At 36.2% G+C, this 13,392-nt stretch overlaps 1 non-coding gene across 1 annotated transcript; it reads right to left on the minus strand.

Annotated features, from left to right (window-relative positions):
- Positions 1 to 13,071: 13,071 nt before the first annotated feature.
- LOC122098092 lies at positions 13,072 to 13,178 on the minus strand. The gene has a single exon (XR_006145660.1). It is a non-coding gene; the product is annotated as a U6 spliceosomal RNA (small nuclear RNA).
- Positions 13,179 to 13,392: the final 214 nt, after the last annotated feature.

A 13,392-nucleotide genomic window follows, 5' to 3' on the forward strand; every position in this document is an offset into this window, starting at 1 on the left:
TGGGCTGGAAATGGCCACAAACTATCATGCAAGTAATTCAGGCAAGTAAATGCATCTATTAGGCATCCAATTACTTTTACTTAGTCTTTTGAACTTTCACTCTACTATGTAATGTATAACCACTGTACATATATAAAATAATTTGTATTAAAGCTATGGTCCCACACATGCCAAAAAAACTTTGTTTTTCTGTAGTTCAACTTCCTGTTTTCAACTCCATCCTCACAGACAGGAGAAATTCAGTTCATTACTGCACCATTTTAGTTCATTACTGTATCATTCAGTTGATCAGAAAGTCACATTCTAAGTCCCTGGTACATTCAGAAAGCAAAGATATCAGAGAAAGGTGGAAGTGCTTCATATTTGATTGTTATATTTTAAGTGTGGCACTTGCACAGTAATTCTAGAGGCCAAGGGCCCTTCTCACAAATCACTGCTGTGTTTTCTTCTTGGTAAACAGTCAGTCCACCTTCTTCTTCCATGTCCAGACTACATTCGAGCCCTCTGCTCATCATCCTTCCTCCTATCCCATATGGGAGTGGCAGGAATCCTCTATAGTCACCTCATACATGTCTCCCTGAGATACCTTACATTTCCTTATCTATTTGCCTTTCCGTGCTGGGCTGCAAGTAGGGTATAGAGAGCCCTTTGCATAGCTGGGTCTGGGTATGCAGAATGATAAGAATATCTATGGAAATTTTAATGTGTTTTTACAGGGTAAAAAAGATACTTCTTATCTATGTCATGGCTTGTTAAGAAGGTTCTGAGGTTAACATGAGACAACCCAACAATAAAGATACTGAACAAAGAAAGGGAATGTAGTGAAACACTGAGAGGTTAAAGGAAATAGTCCCTAAGAAAGGATTTTCACAGAGAAAATGTTCTTGAACATGAACTCTAGTGAAATGGGCTCTTCTGACAAGCAGATTAAATATTGTGTGTGTTGCTATTTTTAGCAGTAATGAAACATAAATAGGTTTGAAAATCATCAAATCATCTACCAGTCTCAAAAACAGAAAGCATCCCAACACTCTGAATGTTTGGCTCCTTTCTTAGATACAATATAGAATTTCCATGGATTCTGGCTTTAGGATTATGACATCTTTCTGTATTTAGATCAATGCTGTAGAATAATAAAAGGTATGCACAAGTTTATAAATGTATTTTTGTCCATGTTCTAAAATATTTTTCTGACTCTAAAATAAATTACTTTCATTCTAGAGTATTTGAAAAGTACAGGAAAATTTTTTAAAAAAACAAATGAAGTCACCTATAATCCCACTACTTAGGGATAACCATCATTAACATTTTAATATATGCTTTTGTAGTCATTTCCCTTGAACAAAACATAAATTTTTTATTATAATATGTGATGATATCTTACACACTATTTTATAACCCACTCTTCCATTTTAATTTACTGAGAACATTAGCCAAATCATTGACTCTCTTTCTAAGAGATTCCTAGGGCTTACTCTACATTCAGTTACATTCATTCACCATAATCAATTAATCCACTTTCTTGTGGTTTAATTTTTAAATTGTTTTCACTTTTTTATTACCAAGAGAATAACTTGCTTCAGAAAGGAAGACAGAAGGAAGGAAGGAACGAATGAACGAATGAACGAAGGAAAAGAAGGAAGGAAGGAAGGAAGGAAAAGAAGGAAGGAAGGAAAGAGAGGAAGTACGAAAGGAAGGAAGGAAAGGAAGGAAGGAAGGAAAGGAAGGAAGGAAGGAAGGAAGGAAGGAAGGAAGGAAGGAAGGAAGGAAGGAAGGAAGGAAGGTAGGAAGGAAAAGAAGGAAGGAAGGAAGGAAGGAAACGAAGGAAGGAAAGGAAGGAAGGAAGGAAGGAAGGAAGGAAGGAAGGAAGGAAGGAAGGAAGGAAGGAAGGAAGGAAAAGAAGGAAGGAAGGAAGGAAGGAAACGAAGGAAGGAAAGAAAGGAAGGAAGGAAGGAAGGAAGGAAGGAAGGAAGGAAGGAAGGAAGGAAGGAAAAGAAGGAAGGAAGGAAGGAAGGAAACGAAGGAAGGAAAGAAAGGAAGGAAGGAAGGAAGGAAGGAAGGAAGGAAGGAAGGAAGGAAGGAAGGAAGGAAGGAAGGAAGGAAGGAAGGGAAAAGAAATTGCTACTGCCATTTTTCAAAATAAACACAAAATTAAATTACACTTAAACTTCACGGTGGAAAGGCCAAAAATAAAGGATCAGTTTCTTAACAGAACTGAGAATTATGAGAGGATGCTGAAATCAAGGGCAAGATACCTTCAAATAAGAACTGCTAATCAGCTGTGGGAATACAATTAACACTTGGACTTCCTCTAGAAGAGACATGCTGAAAAAGAGTGGAAAGGGTATTGAAGAACAAGGTAATGTTCAAAAGAAAGCTGAGACTTCAAAACAATTTTTTAAGAAGCAATTTTGTTGCCAGGCATGGTGGCGCATACTTGTAACCTCAGCATTCAGGAGGCTGAGGAAGAAAATTTGAAAGTTCAGAGCCATCCTGGTCCACATAGCAAAAGCTTGTTTCAGAGCAAAAACAAAGCTAAAATTAGAAGCAATGTTGTTAATTTTAAAGGCAAACACAGCAGGCACTTAAGGTCACAGAAGGGTCATGAAGTGTGAAGCAGATAATTTATGGACAAGAACCTGTGGCCACCTTATTCACATCTGTGCATTGGGTCTTAGCATCTAGCCAGTCAAGTTAACAACATACTGATGTGGTACTTATACATGTGGAATTGTGCCAAGAGATGAGCTAAGCAGTCCAAAACAATGCCATGTGACTCATTTGTGCTACCAAGTAGCTCACACCATTTTGAAATAACTCCCAATCCCAGGATTTTGTCCAACTTGAAATGAAAACATGAGGCTATACACACACACACACACACACACACACACACACACACACACACACACAAACCACACTGAGTTGGACAGTGATTTCTCCAGGTTAGAGACCATGAGTACCTTAATGGAAAAAGAGTAAGATACAATTCCCCCAAATTATCCCTTTGTTCTACGTTCAGTCTAAGCAGTTGTTCATTAAGGATGTCATGATGTTGGGGAAGGCAGTGACAAGCTTTTACTCTCTCCATCTTGGCAGAGAGATATTCTGAGTTGGGTGAATGAAAGTGTTTGAGATCAGGGCAGCAAATCTGTCCTAGACTACAGCTTGCATGCAAAGAAGCATTGGTCTGAATTGCCTTCTACTCGAGCAAGCAAAAGAGAAAGTTGAAAATGAAGCTAAAGGATTAAGTTTCCATGTGTGTCTTCATTCTCAACAGATGGCCTCCACACAAGTTTCACGTTTGGTTATCTCCAGATGGGAAAATAAAATGCCATTTTGATCAGCTTGTAAATTTGGTAAAGGGTTGTTACAATTTTTCAGCTGAACAGAAAAGTAAATGAATTTTCTTTGGGCAGGAAATCTATATTGAAAGAATAAATATTAAGAATATGTAAGGATTCTATTTGTAAATTTATTCATCTTCAGTGAGGCTTAAAGTTGAACTTGTGTCAAAGAATAAAATACGCAAATAATTGTAGAACATCTTTCATAGATTATAAATACAGTATAGGAAAAATTAAGTACAAATATGAAATTTAATATATTTTGTGGAAATAATCCTTCATTAATAGTCTCATGAATATTCATTTTTATAATTATTTTATATTCCAGAATGTCTTAAAATGACTTTTATTCTATTTTCTAAAAACAGTCTGTTTTTCCCATTATTTCTTAAAGGTTTCCTTTCTTCTTTGTTTTTATAATTTCAATTGCAACCAGGCCATTCAGTACCTCTTTGATTCTTGCATTATAGCATACAAGTCTTGCCTATGATTTGGTGTTTTATTCTGCTTCACCACCTGAACCAGTCTCTTCAATATTCTTCTCAATTATGTGACAATGCCCACATCCATCACAGACACAGGTGTGTATACACACACACATACACACACACACACACACAGCCTCTAAATGCTTCTGATTTCAGTAATTTCTCTATGAATAAGGTCCAAGATCCCAACTTCAGTAATGACATTTCATTTGATTAACACTTTGACAAAACTATGTTCTTAGTGAACCTGAACTCTAAAAAGCACTTGCTCTACTTTGAAAGTAGTTTAACAATAATACCCATCTTTCTGAGCCTGTAAATTATGTTGAAGTGGCATTTTACACCTGTACACAATACTTAACCAATGAATTCATATAGAAAATGTCTATATCTTCAAGCCAAACAACCCAACCCCGTACTAAATATGTGGTTAACTTTTAGTTAATAATGCTTGAAAGATATTTTTATCAGATTCTTAATTTCAAAAATATAGTAGCATCTGATAGCTACAGTGAGGCCCAGATATTGAAGTAAGGCCCAGATAAGTCTACCCACAGAATAGCTCAGTGTGAAGCAGCAGCACCTTTTGGCTCCAGATATCATCTCTGGCGTTCAGTAGAATTAGGTTTTTATTCTGAATTTTAAATGTTTTAACATTATCTATTACCCTTGCCTCTTTCAGTTTCCATATAAATTAAATAGGGGGAAATTAAATATTATATATGTTTTGTATAAAGACTAAATATGATATCATATGTAAAATATCTGTGCATTTTAGCAATGTGCCCTCCCCACAGAATTATTTCTAAGATGTAGAGGATGAAAATTGTCTCTGATATGTTGCATGAAGTTGAAGAAATCATTTCTTAGGTACTTTGTTATGTCATTGGTTTATTATGATGATAAACTCTGTTGCCAGCTTCTCTGACTAATTCTATATTTTAGCTGCATCAAAATCTTATTCTTTGGAAACAGAGATCAAACTTGCAGGCTATTCTGAGTAAAATATCAGTGAGCCCTATCTCAACGAACAACCTGAGTGTGGTGTTACACAAATGCAAAAAAAAATCTACAAATGAGTTACATACAGGAAGACTGTGCTCTGTGGTTAGTATAGGCACAAAAGGGACCCATATGAAAATATCTAAAGTAAAACAGGAGTTGTGGCTCAAGTGGTAGAGTGCCTTCTATCCAGGATAAGGCATTGGGTTAAAATCCTGGCTATGAAGACATCTTTTTCTTCCAATAAATTCTCTGTTCTTTTCACCTCCCAGATTTCACCCCATTTCCTCACCTACAGCATTGTTCTCTCTCCAGAAGTTTGGAAAACTAGTCATGGCTTTCCAGTTAGTAACCATGTGTGTGATATGTCACCTGTATCTGACACATGTTACCTCATCCATCACCAGTAGTGAGGTGGCTGCTTTGAGTTATCTGAACCCAGATCTCCTTACTTTATCACCTGGTAATGCTCCTTTCAGAAGGTATAACTTCTGCTAAAAATGAAGCCTCCTTGGTATAGAAGAATATAACAATATAGAAATGTAGAAATGTGTAGAGGCATAGAAGGATGTAGAATGTTGTAGAAAGGCTGTAGAAAAATGAAGAGTATAGAAAGATGTTGAGATGTAGAAGAGTATAAAAAGATATAGAAAAATGTAGATATCTGTAGAGATATAGAATAGTATAGACATATAGAATGTTATATTGTATGAAGATATAGAAATAGAGGTATAGAAGAGTATAGAAGACTATAGAGGTGTGAAGTGTGTAGGAAGATGTAGCATGGTGTTGAAATGTAGAAGTATGTAGAAGTGAACAGAGTATAGAAACGTATAGAAGTGGATAAAGATATAGAATGATGTAGGAGGATGTACTTTATGTATGTATAAGGATATAGAAAGATTAGAAAAGTTTAAAAGAGGGTATGCCTACACGACTTGTTATCACTATTTCAAAAATAGCTTGGTTGGTCCCCCTCAGGAAGGTAACTACCACTCAGCCACATTTCAAGCCATTCTCTTGACACATGATTGGATCTGCAAATCTTAATCAGCAACAGCTGCTCAATTTTACATGCTCAAAATTTCTGTTCCAAAGAACTGTGGGCCCAGCATCCATACATGTTAAGTTTATCATTTCCCTCCTTTCTTTCTCTAAACAGCCTCATGGATTTTCATCTGAATCTTTTTATTTAATCTGTTTTTGTAATATGCTGTATTTTTTTGTGCACTATTCCAATAGCAATGTTGAACATTTAACTGCCTGGTAGGAGATTTCGTTTAACTTTTAAAGCACCTTAATTGAATGTTCAGCAATCTAAAGAAATAATCTTCAGATCATTTCAGGAGAAAAAGCTTACCAGACTGCATAACAAAATGCTGAGAAAAACACAAACTTGGAGTTAAGTAGACATATTATGTGAACTTTTCACCTGTTTCCTTACCTGTTAATGGGAGGTAAGCACAAATACAAGTACAGAGCTGTGATTTGGATGAGGTCACAGAGTGCAAGTATATCGAGTACCTGATATAAAATGGGAGGTATCAGCAAGGATTCAGTTTTTTTTCCCCGCACTCTCTTCACTGTCTGTTTGGCTTCTCTTATCTAAGTTATACTATAGCAATGTGAAGGTAGTTATGTACACCTACAATCTCCCTGAAATTGATATTCTTGGCCATAGATCAAGTTTACTAATAGTATTGAAGGATGAGGAAGTTGTCAGCACTCTGAGTAAAGATAACAATGAATGATCTGTTAAAGATAACAGTGGCTGAAACCATAGTCCATGACTTTCCTGTAGAGAAAAGAGCTTTTTTTTCTTTACCTGTCTGAAAGTTAGGGTGTTTTGTGCAATTTTATTTTATTTAATTTTTGGGGGGTCTGGTCATGGGGCCTGAACTCTGGGCCTGGGCTCTGTCCCTCAGCTCTTCAGCTCAAGGCCAACACTCTACCACTTGAGCCACAGTGCCACTTCCGGCTTTTTTCTTTATGTGGTGCTGAGGAATCGAACCCAGGGCCTCAGGCATGCAAGGCAAGCACTCTACCACTGAGCCACCTTCCCAGCCCCTGTTTTGTGCAATTTTAAAAAAATAATTTGAAAAAGAGTTGTGAAGAACTGCAGGGAAATTCAACCAGAGCACTAGTGTCCAAAGATCAGAGAATGACTAAATGATTCATTTCATGAAAGGATGGCCTGTGCTTCTTCCTTTTATCTCTTCTGTCTCCTGACTGCCCCTACTTCTTAGACATATACAATGAACTCTCCAAATGCTGGCACTTCTCAGATTCCAGACTTCATTCTTAATACCTGTACTTGGTGGAGCTTAGTGGTCAAGGAGATAATATGAAAGGCAAGGAAGGCTTTTCCAGGAATATCTTCAGTGTCCTATTTCCGCTATTGCTCATTTTCAGAATTTCATATATCCATAGCCGGTGATGATGTTGCTACTCCTTACTTGCAGTAATACTTGCTTCTGGCTCTGTAGACTATTGACATAGACAATCACTGTTTTATAAGTTTATCTGAACATTTCATCCTGCCCATAGCCTAGAATTTCTGCAAATTCAAGAACATTTTATATTATTTATATAGGAGTAGAGTTTGTTGTTGTTTCTTTCTTTCTTTCTTTTGTAAAAGAAGGTTGCATTAAAACATCAGCATATGGGCTGTGCCAGGAGGCAGGGATGGGAGGATTGTGGTTTGAATACAGCTTAAGTAAAAATGTTAGCAAAACTTGATCTAAAAAAATATAAAAGAAATCCTGAATATGGTGTGTAACAACATGCATACCACCATGGGAACTTAAGGTAAAAGGGTCTCCATCCTAAGCCACTCCAAGTAAAAGTTCAAGTTTCTATGTAAAAAATAAAAGTAAGCTTAACCAGAGTTTCAGGGTATAGCTAAATTGGTAACTACCTGTCTAGCAACAAGGCACTGAGTTCAAATCTCTATACCACCCAGGGGAAAGAAGGAAGAAAGGAAGGAAGGAAGGAAGGAAGGAAGAGAGGGAGGGAAGATGGAAGAAAAGAAGGAAAGAAGGAAGAAGAAAGGAAGGAATCTATTCTTTTATAAAAAATATTGTAAAGGTGATAGACACAGGGGTTACAGTTACATAAGTCAGGAAAGGAGTACATTTCTTTTTTTCATTTTTATTTTTATTGTGAAAATTCCGTACAGAGGGGTTACAATTACATGGGCAAGGTAATGAACACATTTCTTATCAAACATTGTTGCCTCCTCCTTTGTTTCCCCTTCCCATCCCTTCCCACCACCCCCCCCCCACACACACCAAAGTTGTAAAGTTCATTTTTGGACATAACATCTTGTACATCTCATTATTGCAATGGGTCCACCTGTATCCCTATTTAAAGAATTTGTTTTTGTCCTTCCCCTCCACAAATTATACCAACATCAAATACAGTGTAAACAGGAGTTATACCATGGGGTTTTGAACAGTGACATCCCTTCCCTCATTTTCTCCCAGGTTTTCCCCTCCCCCACCCCAAGATGTATAGTTCATTTTCAACACAGTGTCTAGGGAGTATCACTGCTGAATTGGTTCACCCTTTGTCCCACTATTTCTGTGCTTTCTTTTCCACTCCCAAAATCAGATAAGCTTATATAAAGACAAAGGGTACAGAAATCAAAAACAATGATAAAAGGTAATAAACAAGAGGTGGCAGGGGAAAGAACAGCAAACAGTACAGTAAACACCTCTTGTGGGTTTTTTGTTTATTTGCTTGTCTTATTTTTCTCTATTCTTAGGGTTTGAAATCAGGGCTGGATACTGTCCCTGAGTCTCTTTGTGCTCAAGGCTAGGGCTCTACCACTTGAGCCACAGCACCACTTCCAGCTTTTTTTTTCTGAGTAGTTTATTGGAGACAAGAGTCTCATAGACTTTTCTGCCCAGACTGGCTTTGAACAGCAATCCTCAAATCTCAGCCTCCTGAGTAGCTAGGATTACAAGCATGAGCCACCAGCATCCTACAGGAATTGATTCTTGTGTTTTGTCCTCACTACTCCCTGGTTTCTCTGTAAATTCAATTTATTTAATTCAATATAATAAAATTTAGAACACAGATGTTTACATCTGGAAGGAGAAAAGTTATAGTACTTGGCAACAATTCCCTTTTTCTTTTCCCACCAAGATGCCTGTGGAAATATCTCTGAATTCCTTGGTCTGACAGACAAACGGATGCTAAATTTATAATTCCATACACACTGTTCTAGAGCCTACCTCTCGGTGGAATCTCTGTGAATTAAAATGCAAACCTATTGATCAACTTTCATGGTCAAGAAAAATCAATAGATTATCTTAACATTCTTGATAATGTATTAGAAGTAAAAGATGATCCCATAGACGATGTGGACTACTCCTGGCTGATGCATTTATACCTGGAGTTCCCTGTAAAAGTAATTAGGGAAGTTGAAAAAGTGAGCACTCCCCAGATGTGATCATATCATTGGCCTTAATATATGACATCAATGAGTTACCTAAGGAAACTACTAGAGGCCAAACATCTAGGTTTTAAGTTTCAGAGAAGGTTTCGCTTATGTTCACCTCAGGAAATGAATATTGCCTTCATAAATTGTTGTTCTTATCCAGGAGATGAACCATAGCAGTTTCATTTAGCCCTGGGGTATTAAATTTCTTTAACACTTTGCCACATTAGAATATGTTTTCCATCTGACTCTGATGATGCAATATTTGAAGGGAGAAATAACCAAGTGACATTCCATAACAAGCCATAAAAGTTTATGACGCACATAGCAGGATAATTGGAACAACAGGAATTGAATACTTCCTAATGAATATTTGATAAGATATGGCATGCATGAAAATCATAACATTTCAATCAACCAATGATGGCTACTTCATAATGCATTTATTTTATTGTTCCTGTAATGGATTTTATGTGCCAGAATTGGTTCTACTTTACTAGAAAGATGGAAAAGGACCAGATTCTTTTTCCTCCTACATTGACTTCCCATTATAATGTTTTACTGTTGCATTTTGTTCTTTCCTCCTACCCATTTTTGACTAGATTGTTTCACCACAAGCTGTTGACAAATGATTTGTGGAAACCCAAAGCTAGATGGCAAAGGTATTTTCTCTTTCTACTTTAGTCAGCATTCTTTGGATAAAATCCTTGCACAATACTAATTAAATCACTCACAGACAGTATCTTTTCTCCCAGTTTCCAGATTTTCTAAACCTCGCACTTGTTTTATTTTGAGTTTTGTGCTACATCAGGTTGTAAATCTTCCTGCATTTCCAGTCTAGCTTTCTATGAAATAACACTTTTCTTCCTCCCAATAAATTTTTATCCAACTGTTTTCAATAGTGGCAGCCAGGCCTGACGTTGTCAATCAAAGAACAGCTTATCAGTCTGAGCTTTTGCTTCTTAAGCTTTTACTTAGTGACTTTTGAAACCTGTCAACACCCAGTTGATTTTAGGCCAAACAATAAAGTTACACTCTATCTCCCACATAGAAGCATTACGATTGAATTCTGATGTCATATACGTCATATTTACATAGTTAAAACTCATAACAAGCAACCCACAGGCAATAGGATGTAATAACCATGCAGCAGAGCCATTTCCTGTCCCCCTCTTCTCTCACACCATGTTTGGTGCAGTTTATTGGATGTGAACGTTATGAAAATGAAAATCGTCTGGGGGAAATCTGCTGGCCAGGACTGAGGTTTAGAAGAATCCAACTGGAGGAGTAGAGAGAGTTATAAATATCTGGTCACCTCTTATGTTATAAAATAGGAACACTTACAACATTCCTTCCATTTACAGAAAAAGGAGAGATGGGAGGCCACAATTATATGTGTTAATAGCCAACTTGAAATTTCTTATTTCTTCTGATATTAAAGGCAAACAAATAATTTGGAGTCAGAGACTTGAGATACAAAAAGTTTTATAGTTTTATTTTTAAACACAAAGCACGTACTTCAAATGCATTCCAAAGAACTTAAACTATGGACACCATTTAAGAATCAGATGTACTGGGGTGCTTCAAACAGCCCACATAGAGAGTTAAGTATTTTCTTGGCAAACACATTAGAACTAGGAATCTGTGTGTCATGTTAAAGTAAGAAAATGAAAATCCACTGTGTGATTTAATTTGAAACTGCTTCACATCAAAAAGGTAGACTCTAGACATAACCATTGACAAGAAAATAAGATACTCGTGAAGAAATATTATATATCTGTAATTAGAAAGTCGTTACTATGTTAGTGGAAATGGAATGAAATGAATGAATGAATCCTAGCTACTGAGGAAGATATGATTTGAAGATCTAGGTCAAAGTCAGCCCAAGCAGAAAAGTTGTAAAACGCGTATCTCTGACTAACCAGCAAAAGAGCCAATAACAAAGATGTGGTTCAAGTGGTAGAGTGCCAACCTTGAAGGAAGAAGCCAAGCAATAGCCCAAGGCCATGAGCTCAAGCCCCAGTACTGTCTCAAAAAAATCAAACAAACCAAAAACAGCATTACTTTGGAAAATATTCTGTATATTAAGGCCTACTCTGTCATTTTGAAATGTTCTTGTTCTTTTGAGGGCTGGTCTTTTTTATTATCCATGTTAAAAAGTACACTTATATTTAACATGCAGATTTTTATCATTCCATTTGCATTGCCTATCTGTAACACCTAAAAGTTACCATCATAATTCTCATGTGAGATAACAAGATTCTAAGGAATCAAAAAGAAATTTACTCATTACCTGACTTATATAACTGTAACCCCTCTGTACATCACCTTTACAATGGTAATAATAATAATAATAGAAAGGTAAAAAATATACTTAGCTAGAATTGATCACTTACAAGCATAATGAGAAATGGCTTAACTGTAATTCAAGAAATAGTTATTGAACATGCATGAGGGGCTTTGGGGGAAGGGGATCATGTGGGAATACCAGGATGTGTAAATCTTCCTTGTGGAAAATGGGAAAGAAACTTATCTTTTCAAAGACAATGATTGAAAAAAGGAAGGTATACTAATAGGAGGAGGAGAAGTTTTTACTAAAGATAATTGAAGCAGGAAACAAGAAAATGTCAACATCCAGTCTCTTCTTTTACAGTCTTGAGTAGTACAACCAAAGAGCTAACACATGGCAACAGTATAATACATTGGCATTCCTTTAGTTTTCCTTTTCCAGAGGACAGTCTTGTAGACTATGCAAAAGAAGTCATGTCAGTGAATAGCTTTTAATTGGAATAAAAACTAACACTTTAACCCACTCACTTGTCTATATTAATATTGTTTAGAACTACAAATTTAAGCATAAACTTTTACTAAACCTTATAGTTACAGATAATATTAACACAATTGCTACGGAAACTTAAAAACAAGACATACCTCTGAATGAAAAAGATACAGGCATCTTGACTCTGCTTGATTTGTTCATGTGTGTACAACAGTAAACTAAGGCAGAAGGAATACTGTTGAGTATTGTGAATACTGTTGCGTGTAAATCACTTAGAGAAAGGTGATTGGTCAAAGATCATTGGTCTCTTTTGGCAGGTATCAAATTCAAGGACACGTGTCTGAAGTTTCTAATGGCAATTACAGATGGAACAAACTTGGAAAGTATTAGAGCTTGTGTTTAATTCAGAGCAACACACAGCCTTTCAGAATGATTACAATATGATCCTGATTTCCAGTTGAAAATCTAATGAGATAAATGAAGATATGACTTTATAAGGGATGACTTTAAAGTAATATAACTCCTTCTGGAACCATCATTGCAGAAATTATACAACCAAATCAACTATCAAATATTGTCTTTTACTTTTAAGTTCTTTTGGTAGGACTTGGGTTTGAACTCAGAGCCTCACCTTCCCTAGGCATGTACTCTACACTTGTTCCATACCCCTAAGTATTGTCCCTTTAAAACTAATCATATTGGACAAGCTATGTTCATCCCACTGTTGCTTTCAGAAAGGGAAGCACGGTCTTTCTTAAAAATTGAATGGATGTGATTGGAGATTGTCATGTTAAGTAAAATAAGCCAGACTTAGACAAGCATTGCATGTTTACTCTCATGTGTGGAAACTAGATAAATAATATTGTGGATAAAAAAGAGGGGAGAGGTGGATAAAAAGGGTAATGGAGTAAATATGATTAAAACATCCAATATATGCGTGAAACTATCACAATGAAATCCATTTTACACAGTTAATATTCACTAATAAAATAACAAACACATTTAATGCATAAAAATAGTGATCACTCCATAAATTTGCATGTTGTCTTTGCACAGAGGCCATGCTAAGCTTCTCTATTTTTCTCCAATTTTAGTATATATGTCACCCATGTGAGCATGAGACACAACTTTTCTGGATACATATTTGAAATTTGAAAGTGATTGAAGTTTCCAGCTTACTAATTCTGGTAAACTGAGCGAGTAATTAGACAAAGGTAAAGAAATCGATCCAGAAATAAATGAGCTCTTACCAAGAAAGTTTGCATTGTGATTATGGTTAACACTTGAGTAAATACTTGATTCCCTTGATTTCATGAATCAATTTTGCTACAT

Source organism: Dipodomys spectabilis, unplaced genomic scaffold (genome assembly GCF_019054845.1).
Source record: "Dipodomys spectabilis isolate Male_0828 unplaced genomic scaffold, ASM1905484v1 ptg000457l, whole genome shotgun sequence".
Classification (NCBI taxonomy): domain Eukaryota; kingdom Metazoa; phylum Chordata; class Mammalia; order Rodentia; family Heteromyidae; genus Dipodomys; species Dipodomys spectabilis.